The sequence below is a fragment of the Nanorana parkeri genome, unplaced genomic scaffold (assembly GCF_000935625.1).
Source record: "Nanorana parkeri isolate BGI_ZX_2015 unplaced genomic scaffold, ASM93562v1 scaffold114, whole genome shotgun sequence".
Taxonomy (NCBI): Eukaryota; Metazoa; Chordata; class Amphibia; order Anura; family Dicroglossidae; genus Nanorana; species Nanorana parkeri.
This window is the reverse complement of record NW_017306382.1, coordinates 78,017-91,853: the sequence shown is the minus strand read 5'-3', so window position 1 is coordinate 91,853 and position 13,837 is coordinate 78,017. Positions and strand designations below refer to the sequence as shown.

At 45.2% G+C, this 13,837-nt stretch overlaps 1 protein-coding gene across 1 annotated transcript in view; it reads right to left on the bottom strand.

Moving 5' to 3' along the window:
• Positions 1-13,837, bottom strand: part of RAB38 (RAB38, member RAS oncogene family) — a 49,912-nt gene that overhangs the window by 20,853 nt on the left and 15,222 nt on the right. The gene's annotated exons all lie outside the window — the stretch shown is intronic.

The window sequence follows — 13,837 nt, the reverse complement described above, 5'->3', positions numbered from 1 at the left end:
CCAATTTATCGAAAACGGGAAAAAAAAGGCTGTATTTATTAAAAAGTAATTACATTGATTTAACAGTATAAATAGCATAAGTAGCTAAATCTGTCTTAAATGAGGTACTTATACTAGTTATTTGCTGCACAACACAACCGAGAATAGTATAGAAAGCTGATCAGGGCTCTCATGCTTTGCTCGGTGCTGTCAGTCTAGCATTGTAACCATGTTTACAGGAGAACAGGACACAAGGGTGACCTCATGGAGGTTGGTTTTTGACCAAGGCTGGTTTATGTAACTGTTGTAACGTGTGGCAGCTGACCTAGCTGTGCTGCCTCATGGGGTGACTGAGCCACAAGGCTTGTTAGGGAGAATTACAGATAACATTTGTGTGCGAAGGTTCTCATTCATCCAGGTCATGGTTTCACTGGTCATCTGACTAGCTTTATCAATTCAGAAAGAATTGAGAAAGTTAGCCGGATGAACAGCGAAACATCTTCAAGAAAAATGCAGCAATTCCAGTTGCTTTCATTTAATTTTTACAGGTATACAAATGCAATTTTTCAAAGGTAAATCAGTTCAGATATCAGTGATTCAGCTTTGAGTCTGTGCCTGAAGTTTTCTTTCTAAAGAAACCTTTTCTTTTCCTGTGTTTTAGAAACCGCTGCTAATATGAAAGATTTAGCTGAAAAACAACTTTCTGGTGCAAGATCAGCTCTTCTCCAGTCTGTCTCCTAAGACCCAGTTAATCCCACATTGAGTGCCGCCATATTTTTTGCATAGCATAGAAAAGGTGAAGCCAGGCTGGCAATCACAGCGTGCACATTATAGACACATCTGCCCTTCCTATGATAGTTATGTGCCCCTGATTTTTGCATATGTCAATGGCCATGGAAACTAGTTACAGCTTAAGAGCTTAGCCAAAGACCCTTGACAAAAAGTTGAACTATCAGTAAGCCCTGGTTCACACCTAGGAGTTTTTGAGCAGTTCGAAAAGCGCTTTTAAATGCCCAACACCAGAAACCCCATGATTTTCAATGGACCTGCTTCACACCTGAGCAAAAAACGCCAGCAGGAAAAAGTCAAATGCCCAAAAAGGTGCATGAGCTTCTTTGGGCAGTTAAAAACACTTTTTTGCCCTGTAGACTTCATTGGAAATACCCAAAAATCCGCGGCAAAAGCATGTTGCACATTTTCGGGAGTGTTTTTGCACATTGAAACGCACGTTCTTCCATTGCCCGCAATGTTTTATGAGCTGCCATTCAAAACACGCATCAAAATGTGCACAACGCGCATAAATACGCAAGTAACCGCATGCTCCTAACGCGCGTAGAGACGCGCAAAAACGCTGCCGTCTAGCTGTGAATCAGGCCTAACAGCACTGTTTAGTCTGCCCAGACTTAACATTTAGCCACAAAGAGGAGTGTATTTTAGACAGCTGATGGAGCGCATTATGGAGATACCACCATGTTACTGTTCCCGGGAAATGGAAAGTATATGCTGTTCAACTAACAATATAGTTCCTGTGTGTGTACCTGGCCATTGGGACAATAGGGTTATTGAGTCTAAAGTAAATCTAAAGCTGGCCACAAACTAGCAGGCTGGACGAAAAAAATCTAACAGATTCTTCCATCTAAACAACATGGATGGAGGAGTCTCCCCCGCTAAGTTGTTATAGTCTGACAGCCACTGTAGTCATTGTTTGGCTGAGATTTTTCCACTGAGCTCCTTGGGCTTCCAGATCAAAGGATGTCGGGTGGGAGATACCGATAGGGCCACCTATGGTGCAAATTTCAACCAGTTCATCAAGAAAAAGTTGAAATTGGGTGCATATAAGTCCAGCTTTAATCAATGACAGGAAGCAGTAAGACTGTTAACATAGTGTGCACACTATTAGGGGCTAGGTATAAGCTTAGGTTCAGGCTGAATCCAGTCCAAACCTGAGCTCTTTTGAACATCCCTGGAGCTGCACAGAAGCAAAGGGGCGGGATGCAGTGACATCATTGACCTTGTATGGCAACATGGCTATATTTATTTAATGCCACTGACCTAATATGGCCTTGTGGCCATAAAAGATCAACAATGTCAACATAAGCATCCCACCCCTTTGTTTATGTGCAGCTGCGGGGCAGGGGATGCCCCGGTCACAGCTGATTGGGCGCATGGCCCATGCCACTTTCACCTTCAGCCTGAAAGTAAGCTAATCTCCATTAGGGACCAGTGCTGTGGATAGAGAAGAGCTACTCAATAGCTTCCCAGCACTTTTCAGCATCAACTCCTCAACTCTGATCTTTGTCACAGTATTACGTTTTAGGGATTTCATGAAAAGTATAAGCCCTCACTCCCCTTTGACAGGATGAGGGGAAAAGTAGCAGTGGCACATGAAGCCAGAGAAGGGGGGGAGCTGCTCTCCATGGGAAAGGAGCCACGTGGTTGTAATGTGTCCTGGGGAGAAACAACATCTCCCAAAGGAAGTACAAAGGTTCACCAAAAGATCACTTTTTAGCTAAGAGGATACTCTGGGATTTTTCAGCCTCAGGAATACAGGGTAATATGTGAAAGTGCTGGCCAGGATGACCAGAAGCTTTGAAGGCATCTACTGGTAGGGGGGGATGCAAAGGAGATCTGTGACTAACAACAGCATGATTCCAAAGCATGACCCTGTGCACCTGACATCAGTTCTGAAATGGAGACATCAGACAACGTCCCTAGTGGGGCCCACTTCCCACCCTCGGGCCCCATAGCAGTCGTGTGGGCTGTTATGATACGGTTACAGTTATGCCACTGACTAGTATCTTTCACTTTAGAAGTCCTGCAAAGTAACAGGGGGTTGCACTCACATGATCCAGAACAAGCATCGCTCCTTACATTCAGCATATCAAATCTGAACACTAAAGTCTATTGTTGTCGAGGCAGCGGATTCTTCAATAGAATTTCAGTTTATCATTGCAAAAGCTCTGCATGTGGCTTGAACTACGCACAGTTTAACCATCTCAAGTTCATTAGCGTGTCTCATGATCACAGCTAGTGAACTTATCAGATGAGTGCCAAAGTCATGTCACATGATGTGCTCACCAACAAAGGTCTTGTTATAAGGTGACTTTTACAAATCATTGTGACAAGACGCATCCGTATGAGGCGAAGCACATTGCTGGGATGCTTTTCATTTTTCTATATATGCTGAATTAAAGCACTTTGCAAAATGTCAACATACAAAGAAGTTATCTGAATAGTTACATTGCCTACGGGTTCAGAGCGGTTCAGGGTACAGATAACGTACGTGTGTACAGGCACACATGCCAGCATATAGAGATGGGTAGACCCTTGCTGAGTGCACTGACAATTTAGGCATTCATTGAATCCCAGAATATAACATTATGTTATAGGAGTGCCACCATATCACCAGTAAGTGCTACCTTGTTACATGAGAAGACCACCATATCAGCAGACTGCGAGCATGTTGACAAAGAGTTCCACCATCATCAGTGAGAGCTCCCTAGCTCCGGAGCTTGATGCTAAGCCACCAGGGAGGGTTGCTGTGTTATAAAAGTTCTGCCATGTAACTAACATCAATTAAGAGAAATGAGAATGCAGCAATGGCCTGTAAACTCATAATTCACCTTTTGTAAAACATAAAAATGCACACACATTATTTAACGAAAAGAAATTGCATTTATTTTTATTTTTTGAAGCCTGCAAAGCATTGCAAGCCTTGATGAATAGAATGCGGGCGCAATGCACAGTCTCCTGCAACCCTCCCTGGTGGCTTAGCATCAAGCTCCGGAGCTAGGGAGCTCTCACTGATGATGGTGGAACTCTTTGTCAACATGCTCGCAGTCTGCTGATATGGTGGTCTTCCTCAAGGCCCAGGTCCATATGGAGGTACAGACCTTCAGTTATGGGACTAGAGGAAGCAATCAGACCACAAGTATGGTGACATCTCTGCACTTGTGCTCCATTGAGATTGATGGGCCCCTCTGCCACAGTGGCAGACTAGACTTGCAGTCTTTTCCTCTGAGTGGATCTGCGAATAAATGATCTGCCTGTGTGATCTCCGCCCGCACAGCTGCACTGAAGTCAAATGCAAACCGAAGACAGTAGGAGCAGGGATGAGCAAAATCTCTCTCTGACCGGAGGTTCCAGTATCAGGGAAGGTATCAGAGCATTTGGGCGAGTACGAGTACTCACCCAAATACTTGATATCGGCACCAATACCGATACTAGTATCTCTATCGGTGCACCCCTCCTATTGGAGAAGATGCTGTCCTGTATTTTTGAGTTTTCGGGTATCCTGCAACCCTAACCCTCTCTCCTGAGATTTTACCACTGAGCAATAAATACTAAAAAGACTGCAACTCGAGCCAGTTTATTGCAAGAAGTGCCAGCGTTGCCGGAGTTGAAAAAAAAGGGTCAATAACTGCTATACAGGTAGGAGGACCCAAAATTACCAGCGGCTGCTTCAGGGGTCATTGCTTCAAAAGCAACAGTGAAAAAAGGGAAATCTGTTTTTTACAGCAACAGTACTCAAATGTATCAAATACAAAGAAAGAAAACACTAAAACAAATAAACTACGTTAAATAAAAACCATCCTTCAAATAAAGAAAGTCATTTTTTTCAAGCAAATTTTGATTGAGCGGCTCAGTAATAGTTGAGAATTTCTGCTTCCATTAAATTTTGCATCTGGAAAAAATCAGTCATTTTGCGGTATATTCAATTTGGCCAAAATCACTTCCTCACCCCTTGTCTGGAGGTCAACTTTATTATAAGCCAAAAAAAACGTTTTGGAATCAAGTAGGGAAGGGTTTGCAGCTCTCTCTAGCTTTTTATTGTTGTCTCTGACCCTGCTGGGAACATTCACTATTTGTCTTGGTAAATATACGGGAGTTTTAGAGTTCTCATTGGGCAAGGAATAAAGGGGAAATCTTCTATACCTGTTGTGGTAACAACTGTGTAAGACGCGGGGTAGGCAACTCTGGCACTCCAGCTGTCCCATGAGGCATTGCAAGAGTCTGACTGCCATAGGCATGACATGACTTCCAGAGGCAGAGGCATGATGGCATTTTTAGTTTCACAACAGCTGGGGTGCCATGGTTGTCTACCCCTGATCTAAGAGAAGATTTGATCAGTTGAAACCAATTTCTTTTCACGTCCTGCTGTGTCTACGGGACAGGGCGTGAAGGGAAATCTCCCTTGCACACATGACACAGAAAAAAACAAAAAAAATCTAAAAGCCCCTTTAACTTCCTTGAGTCCTCGCTCTTCCTTTGTTATCTTCATGCGGGGCCCTTCTTCGGGTACCAATGTCACTGTCTGCACTTCAGGGACACTTCCTATTGGATGTCCAGCAGCCGGGTCCTCTATGGATCCAGAAGAGGAGTAACCTCATGTGAGGGGACAGTAGGAGACTGGCGGTCTTGGGCACATCTTCAGTGCCGCATCTGTCAACAACGATGGTGAGGGCCTCGATGGGGGTCTTAGGGGAGTATATTTTGCTTCAACAGGGAAGAAAAAAAGTCCTTTGCTCTAGATAACTCAGTGTTGCCATTCTCCCGCACATTTTCCACAAATGAGTGTCTTCTGTATACATTCTATTCATGTTGTAACAATCAAAGTCTGAACAGCCAATCAGCATCTCTGCATCACACAGATCCCACCCACACAACTATGACCAGGAAACATTTTTGCAGCATCAAGGGCTCATGCACACGCCAGGAAATGGTTGTATAGCACATGCTATGGCCAGGGGTGTAACTAAAAATCATAGGGCCCCATAGCAAAATTTTGTATGGGGCCCCGTGATTTCTAGTTATACCCCTTGCAGAGTCCACTCGAGATCCCACCTGAGGGTGAACTTGCAGAGCCCACCATAGACTCTCTATGGTGGGCTATGCAGGGTCACCCTCAGGTGAGCTGGTCGCACTCCTTACCTGTCCGCCTCCTCTTCCTCCTCTGTCGCCGTGCCCGCCTCCTTCTTCGTCACCGGGACCCACCTCCTCCCATGCTGCCGACCACATGTCCCGCCTCCTCCTCCACTGCCGCTGCTGGCTCTCATTGACTCTGTGGAGAGGAACGCGCTGCTACACAGATTACTGTGAGTGATCTAAACAGCGGCGTGTTCGTCTTCAGCCGCCAGTGAAAGCCACCAGCAGAGGATCCCATAGCGACTCAGACGGCCCGCACGGCATCTGGCCGGGCCCCACTGTGCATTGGGCCCCATAGCGGCTATGGTGATTGTTACGCCACTGGATACGGTGATATTTTCTCTGCCAGGATGGACATATGCATCACCTCCTGTATTTAAAAAAAAAAAGCCAGTCCTCTTCAGGGTTGAATAACACCCAACCTCATTCAACCAACTTCTTGTTGACCTTGGGAGTCAAGGGCATGCCTTCTGGTGGTCATGGTAGTCCTTGTTCTGTTACTTCCTGTCATGGGTTGACAACGCACTGTCCCTGTCTTCCAATTGCTTTCCAGAAACCAGTTAGGGTTTTCCCCTACTTTAATTCAGTTAGGCTCATTTAAAAGATAGCAGTGTAATAAAGTATTATTAAACCTTTTTTTCGATAATGAGTCCAAATAAAAAAAATATACATTGTCCAGCAAAGCATTTCTTTACATTTCTGTCCAAGCACAGAACAGTCATTATGAACATCTCCAAATCTCTCAGCTCAGCTTCCATGAACTTCCTATCCAGTACAAGACAAGGGACAGAGCAGTCTTTAGCAGCCTTCCATCTTCTAGCTTGAAGAAGAGGAGAGGGAGGACCAGAGGAGTGCCTTGCTGTGCCTGTGTGTTTGTGGAAAAGCACACAGCTTACTAACACACAGGAGTGTCTCCCTAGGACCCTGCAAGGGAAAGGAGCGAATCTAAAACAGGATATCAGTGGACCAGCTGATTCTGTAGAAAGCTAAAACTTTTAAACATGAAGGAACATTGTCCATTGTAAGTGATTTCATCAACATTTGAAATAGCTTAAAAACCTTTTAACTTTAACCCCTTAGGGACCCTTTTGCTGCCAAGGCCTTTTTTTTCTTATTTTGCACACATGTTATAATCCACATTTTAAGCCTGAAAATTACTTCAAACACTCAAACATTATATATTTTCTGAAAGCCAAGACCCTATAAAATAAAATGGCAGCAGTTGCAAATTTGTATGTTGCACAATATTAGTGCAACTCTTTAACGATTCCAAAAATGTTGTAAAACATGAACTTAAGTTAAATTTAGTGCCCTAAAACACAACATAATACAAATTTTTTTGGTTAAATTTAAAAGATGAGGTTACGACGAGTAAATAGATACCCAACATGCCCAGGTTAAAAATTGTGTGCGTCTGTGAAACTGCCACAAAATTCAGTACCCCAAAAAGTCCATAGGCGTCTCTTAAAGAGCCCCTACAGGTCATCAATTTAGAGAAACACGTAAATATTGGCCCTAGAATTATTACTCTCACTCTGGCGTGTGTGGCGATACCCAACATGTGTGGCGCAATCAACGTTTTCGTGTGTAGGCTTACAAGCCCATGTGATAGCATATTGGTGGTGACAGGTCCCCTTTTGTATGTAGGCTTACAAGCCCCCCATGTGATAAAAGATAGTGACAAGTCCTCTTTAAGGTGATACGGGGGTTTAAAAATACCCCTTGTATCACCTTTCCACTTTAAATAAGCTATCGGGGTGCAGATTGCACTTTAAAAGCTTATTGATGGGCTTCAGGAGCCGAGCAATGACAGCTCAAGGACCAGGAACCATAGAACAGGGAGGAGATCGGTGAACGGGATGTTTGCGCCGCTCTCTTCCCCAGCTTCCCGACGACACCTGAGATGCCAGTCCCGAGCCTGCAGGGGGGGCAACGGAGCCCGGGAAACAGGGCGGGGGTGTTGGGTGGGGGCGGGCACTTTGCCCACCCATAGAAGCCATCTGGCGCCAGCTGAGCCGCAAGAATCGCTTCTATTGTACAGCCGACAGCCGGCTCTACAAATGTAAACAGAGTCCTAGTGGCCAGCTAAAGGTGTCGGGAGTCTGTTTAAATGGACCGGCTGCTAGGGTTGCCTCCTGTTCGGGATTCACCCGGATAGTCCGAGTTTTAAATGTTGTGTTTGGGTTTCATGGCAACTGAAACCCGGACACAAGATGTCAGGCAGATAGGATCAAACAAAATTAAGATAGGGGCTACTGGCCCCCCGTTAGAATACACATTACTGTGTTTATAGCAACAACTCTTGCAGTATACAATTTCAGTCACTAGATGGCAGTATTTATAAGTTCTGTTATCTATGGTATATACTCTGTTGTATTGAATAAGGTAAAGAATAGAATAAAGCTGTGGCTTCCTTCCTGTTTTTCAAGCCATGTGCAGCATGCATATCAGACTGTGTCCTTGTGTTTCTCTGTGAGGCTGTGCAAGAAATTCCAACACCCCCCACTAAAAATAGTCTTGACTGTGATATTTACATACGAATGGGTGACGCTATTTACAAATGAATAAGCCGTGATTAATTCTCCCCAAAAAAATTCCGTTAGAGTGTTTGGGTTTTGATCTAAGAAAAGGTGACAACCCTACCCGCTGCCTGTGATGTACGTCTCTGGTCGCTAAGGGGTTAACCACCTCCCGTCCACCGAATGTTGAAAGACGGCCGGACGGGAGTCTCCTGGATGCGGGTGGGCATCTTTAGACGTCCCCTGGAAACCGTCAGGATGACCGCCAGCGATGGCCGTTTACATACAAGCGGTCCGGTGTCTGTAAAGACACCCGATCGCTTGAATCATGCAAGTGAGGGTGCGCCTACACGCAAAAACAACGATTGCTCCAATTATGCTGCACGTGTTACATATCGCTGCGAATGTTGAAGTGAGAGCAATAATTCTAGGGTCATCAATCACTGATAACACTAAACTGATAAGCGGTAAAATCTTTTAAAGTGTCGCCTATGGCCAATTTAGGCTATGGTGTTTTTTTGCGATTTCCCGGGCGCGCGCAATTTTAAGGCTCGACATGTTTTGGTGTCTATTTACCCGATGTGACCCCGCCCTTTATATTTTACCAAAAAATTGGGTAAAAATAATTGTTTCCTAAAATAATAAAGGGAAAACCATTTTTTTAAATAAAATATTCTGTACTTTTTTTGTTATATAGTAAAAAATACCCCCCCCCAGTGGTGATTAAATACCACCAAAAGAAAGCTCTATCTGTCCCCACAAAATTGTATAAAATGAATTTCAGTACAGCGTTGCATGACGGAATAAACGTCAGTCACAGTACGGCAGCGCTGAATACTGAAAAATGGCCTGGATGGGAAGGGGGTATAAACACCCCGGTCAGCAAGGGGTTAATATCACTTTCTGTATGCAGCAGGGCTCTCCTAAACCTCTTCTCTGGAATTGTATTGTAACTGTACTATCACCTTTATACTGCACAGTGCGACACAAACTATTGACGCAAAATAAATCCTGAATAATAACAATTGTTATAATCTATATACACCTTCCATGCTAGCAGACGAATGGCATCCATGTCCCTACTACCACCGGACTGCTGTTTAGCATTCTTGCTTTAGGACCCGAGCACAAGAACCGTTATAAATCAGCCGGGTTATTCAGGAAGAACATTCCTTGAAGGCAACAAATACAAATCTAATCACAAGAATCAGGAGGAATGCTGGGATAATTTGATTCTCTAGGTTCTCTCGGTGAAATATTACTTCCACATGATTTGTGATGATATCTCCGACTGGCGGCTTCTCAGAATTATGTGTCACTGTACTAGCAGTAAAGATCACTTAGGAAATGGCCAAAGCGTAGTCCCTGCCGTGCGGGAGTTATCGGTGACGTGACGGAACTGCTGCGAGCGCGGGCCGGGCCATCTGAACAAAAGGGACGGATTAAGGCGAGAGTAGAATGAGGTACAATTCACTGTATAGTAAGGATTCAGTTGGACTCAATTCTTGGTGTCTCTCCCACCAGGTGGTAAGTCCTTTGGTAAGTGCACTCAGTAAGTGCACTCAGTATTGGGGAATTACGGTGTTCTAAGGAAATTCTATGCCAACATAGAAGCATAAAGCAAGGTAAAGTAGAATTATGGCCTTCCATTAAAGGAGAACTATGAGGCGAGTGAAAATCACTCATCCTCATAGTTCGAGCCGACCTGTGACAATGAAACCGTCACAGGTCGGCTCAGTAGATCGGGAAGTGAGCGAACACATACCGTCGCTCGCTCACTTCTCGATCTATCCCTGCAGAGAGCCGTGACTGTCACTCATGGCTCCCTGCAGGGATTCACCCCCTCCCCGCTCTGATCCTCCAGCACGGACTGGCGGAATGGACGGGGCGGGCACAGCTGGCTCTGCCTCTAGATAGGCAGAGCCAGCTGTCACTCACGCAGCTGGGTGGATCTCGACTGTAATGTCGGGATCCGTCCCGGCTGCGGCGTCTCAGTATACCGCGAGGTGTAGCTCGCGGTATACTGAGCTTAGGGTGACGGGAGGACGCTAGTTTGTGTCCTCCTGTTACCCTTAGGAGAACTATGGGGGAAAGCCCCCTAACCCCATAGTTCTCCTTTAAGAAATATATGCTACATCACTTAATTATTACAACATGTGCATGTTTCCTTAGTCCCACGTATCCTGCTAGTGAAATCCACCTAATGCAACTTCCTGTGATGGGGTGGCAACAATGCTGCACTGCTCCAGATGTCAAAGCAGAGTTGTCACTCCCATGTGGGCTGTGACTGCTTGCATTATAGAGGGATAAATGTTGCAGGGGGCTTGCCAATCAGCACCTGGCAACATTTAGTCCCCCCAACTGCTTTCTGGATTGACAGAAGTGCCTCTGTTGTTGAAACCCTCCTATTGTGAGCTGCAGTATCTGGGAGGGGGAGCGTATGAGACACACGAAGAAGGGTTTTGCTCAGTCAGGGAGGTGATGGAAATGTTTTGTTTACTATATGAGGCTTGTGAATCTCACCTTTTGTATTTGTTTAGACTGCCATACAAGAACCTTTAGTGGTACTCTATGTTCATTTATATGTATTATACTGTATACATACAGTATATTAATTTTATATAGTGCTTTGATAAGTGTGTACTTATTAAGATGTATGATCATTGTTATATACAGTATATGTAAAAAGGTGGGGGGCTGTGATATAACTTAACCCCTTCATGGCTGAGGCCCTTTTTTCCATTTTTGCACCCATGTGGGGGGGCGGCCCCTTCTTCGGGATGCAGAAGCGATCTGGCGACAGGTAAGTCGCCAGGATCGCTTCTGTTGTAAAGCCGACAGTCGGCTCTACAAGTTTAAACAGACTCCCGGCGGCAAAAGTCGCCGGGAGTCTGTTTAAACAGCCCCGATGCTGGCGACGTACACTGTACGTCGTCAGTCACGTAGGGGTTAATAGTAGGATATTAAATCCCATATATTAGGCCAGGTATCAGCAGAAAAACCAGACCATTTATATAGAGAAATACAAATTGTGAACAAGGACACTACAAGCTGCTTATCTCGCAACAAAATATATGAACCTTATTGCAAAGATTTTGGCAAATGTATTAAACAATACATCCCTACCCATCCCTATAAAACTGATAGCGTTGTCTAAAGAATCCACCCATGAGACCAAACCCTTCCTATCACCCATTTAAACTAGATAGTGGATAATATAAACCCTTCAAAATGAATCAGCAATAAAGATACATCTCGTGGAGTCATGAGGCGGCCCAACAAAGTCATCTCGTGGAGTTATCTCGTGGAGTCATCTCGTGGAGTCACGAGGCGGCCCAACGAAGTACTGATGGGGTGGTCATAATAATCTGGCCACTCAGTGTATATATATAAATAGTCAGAGCCTCACTGATATGTACCTGAATATGAAGATGAGGAACCTACCTAACTTGACCTGAGATGTGCCATGGTCACTATGGTCAGTATGCAAATAAGGGGACATACCCAAGAGTAAAGTGTTATTTGATGAAAAACAGTTTTCACAAACTACATGACTGATGGATTCGTCAATTTTCGTCCCTCCGTTAAAACCCCAATAAACACTCGGACTGCGCGACATGGATTTTAACAGCCACAGCAGCCCTTTTATTAAACCACACTGGCCAGGAAGGGGGTGAAACACTATGGCCTTCAAGTGGTTAACAATAACCACTAGTAATACACCAAATAATATACACAAATAATACTGTAAACAATTGTTTTACCTGAGAAGGGGTCTTTGGGTGCCCAACAGCCCAAAAAGGCCTCTCCACCCATGTCCCCAGCCACACCACAACCAGCTCGAGGACACTTACTACTTCCCGGTTCCTAAGGGGCCAGGCCCCGCCCTCTTGCAATTCCGGACACCAACAGGGGGGAAGCACCCATACCAACTGATGGCCCCCCAATTTTGTAATCCACTCCGATTTTTGTAGACCCCCCAAAGACCCCCTAACCCGCCAAGCTGCCGTGACAAAAGAACCCCACAACCCCCATTCTACAAAATTCAGGGAGGGAGGGTGGGACAACCTGCTTCGTTCCTTGATTTCCAGAAAGAGGACGTCCCTCAGCCCTTGCAGATCCTTCCCATGCGGCTCCTCCTGGACACCTGACTCCCACGTCCAATCAGCTAAGAGCAGCTGTTCCCATTTTATTTTTAACTCTTTCTCCCGGGACTATTCCTCCCCCCAGTCATGTAGCCCCTCTGCTCAGGCTCTCCGGGTCTGTCTGTATTATTATACGTTTTCCCCAAAATGTGAATGTGCCAGGTGAAAGGTAAATGTTCCAAACTAAACGGGAATATGAATAGTTGCATATGGATATGTGTTCCCTGGGGTAGCTATTTCTTTCCGTGTCATTCAAATACAACTAGAGATGAACCCAACTGCCAGATAATTCAATGCAAAAGATTTGGGGCTCCCCCCTTGATTGAAATATAGGACATTATATGCACAAAAATATTCCTGAGTAATTCAAATGCAGGTTTTATTGGATCCACTTTCCAAGTAACGCTGTATACACCAATATAGCATATGGCCAGAAGTGCACCTAGACTTTTTGCCCCCTGAGGTGGTGGGGGGGGGGATTTCTGGTGTTGCACATCCTGGGGGGAAGGGGTGGGTGTGGGGAGCAGTGGTAGGTGGATGAAGAGATGTCCTGGTGGTTGGGGGGCTAACTCTGGCTCTGTCCAGCGATCCGCCCAGCTCACTGACGTCGCTGGTTGCAAGAGCTGGGCAGGACACCAGCCAGAGTGTCACACCTTGCTTAGAGCTCTTAGCAACCTGGAATGCTCTGGACAGGAAGGGGCTGACAGGCACACGTGCCCCCCCCGTGACCCAAACAGGTGCCGCCTGAGGCAACCACTTCAGGCTGCCTCATTATAGGGATGGGCCTGCATATGGCACATGTCCACCATAGCCAAAAAGCATGAATTCATAAACAAGAACCACTGAAGAAAGTGCTACACTGTAGAATGCATGGCATAGGTCCCCATTGCAGATTTAATAGGACCCCAGCTAGTTTTATCACTCCCATATGTTTATATTTCCCATTTCTGTGGATGGCACTTGGTAACCAAAGAAAAGGACTTCCTACATAAAAAGTGATCGAGTGTACGTTCCCTTTAAGTCCTTGTCTTTCTTTGGTCCTGAGGAAGCCCCGGGGTCAGGGTGGAACCTGTAGACGCCTTTCTGCGTGACCCTTCCCACATCGGCTGATGAACTTGTAAGAGACCAAAGAACAAAAAGGACCTGAAGGGAAGTACACTCCATCACTTTGTATATATGAAGTCATTTTGTCTGGTTACCAAGCACCAGCTTTGCACTTTGGAAAAACTATTTCTCACCATTACCTTGGAATTTGTATTTTATATATAT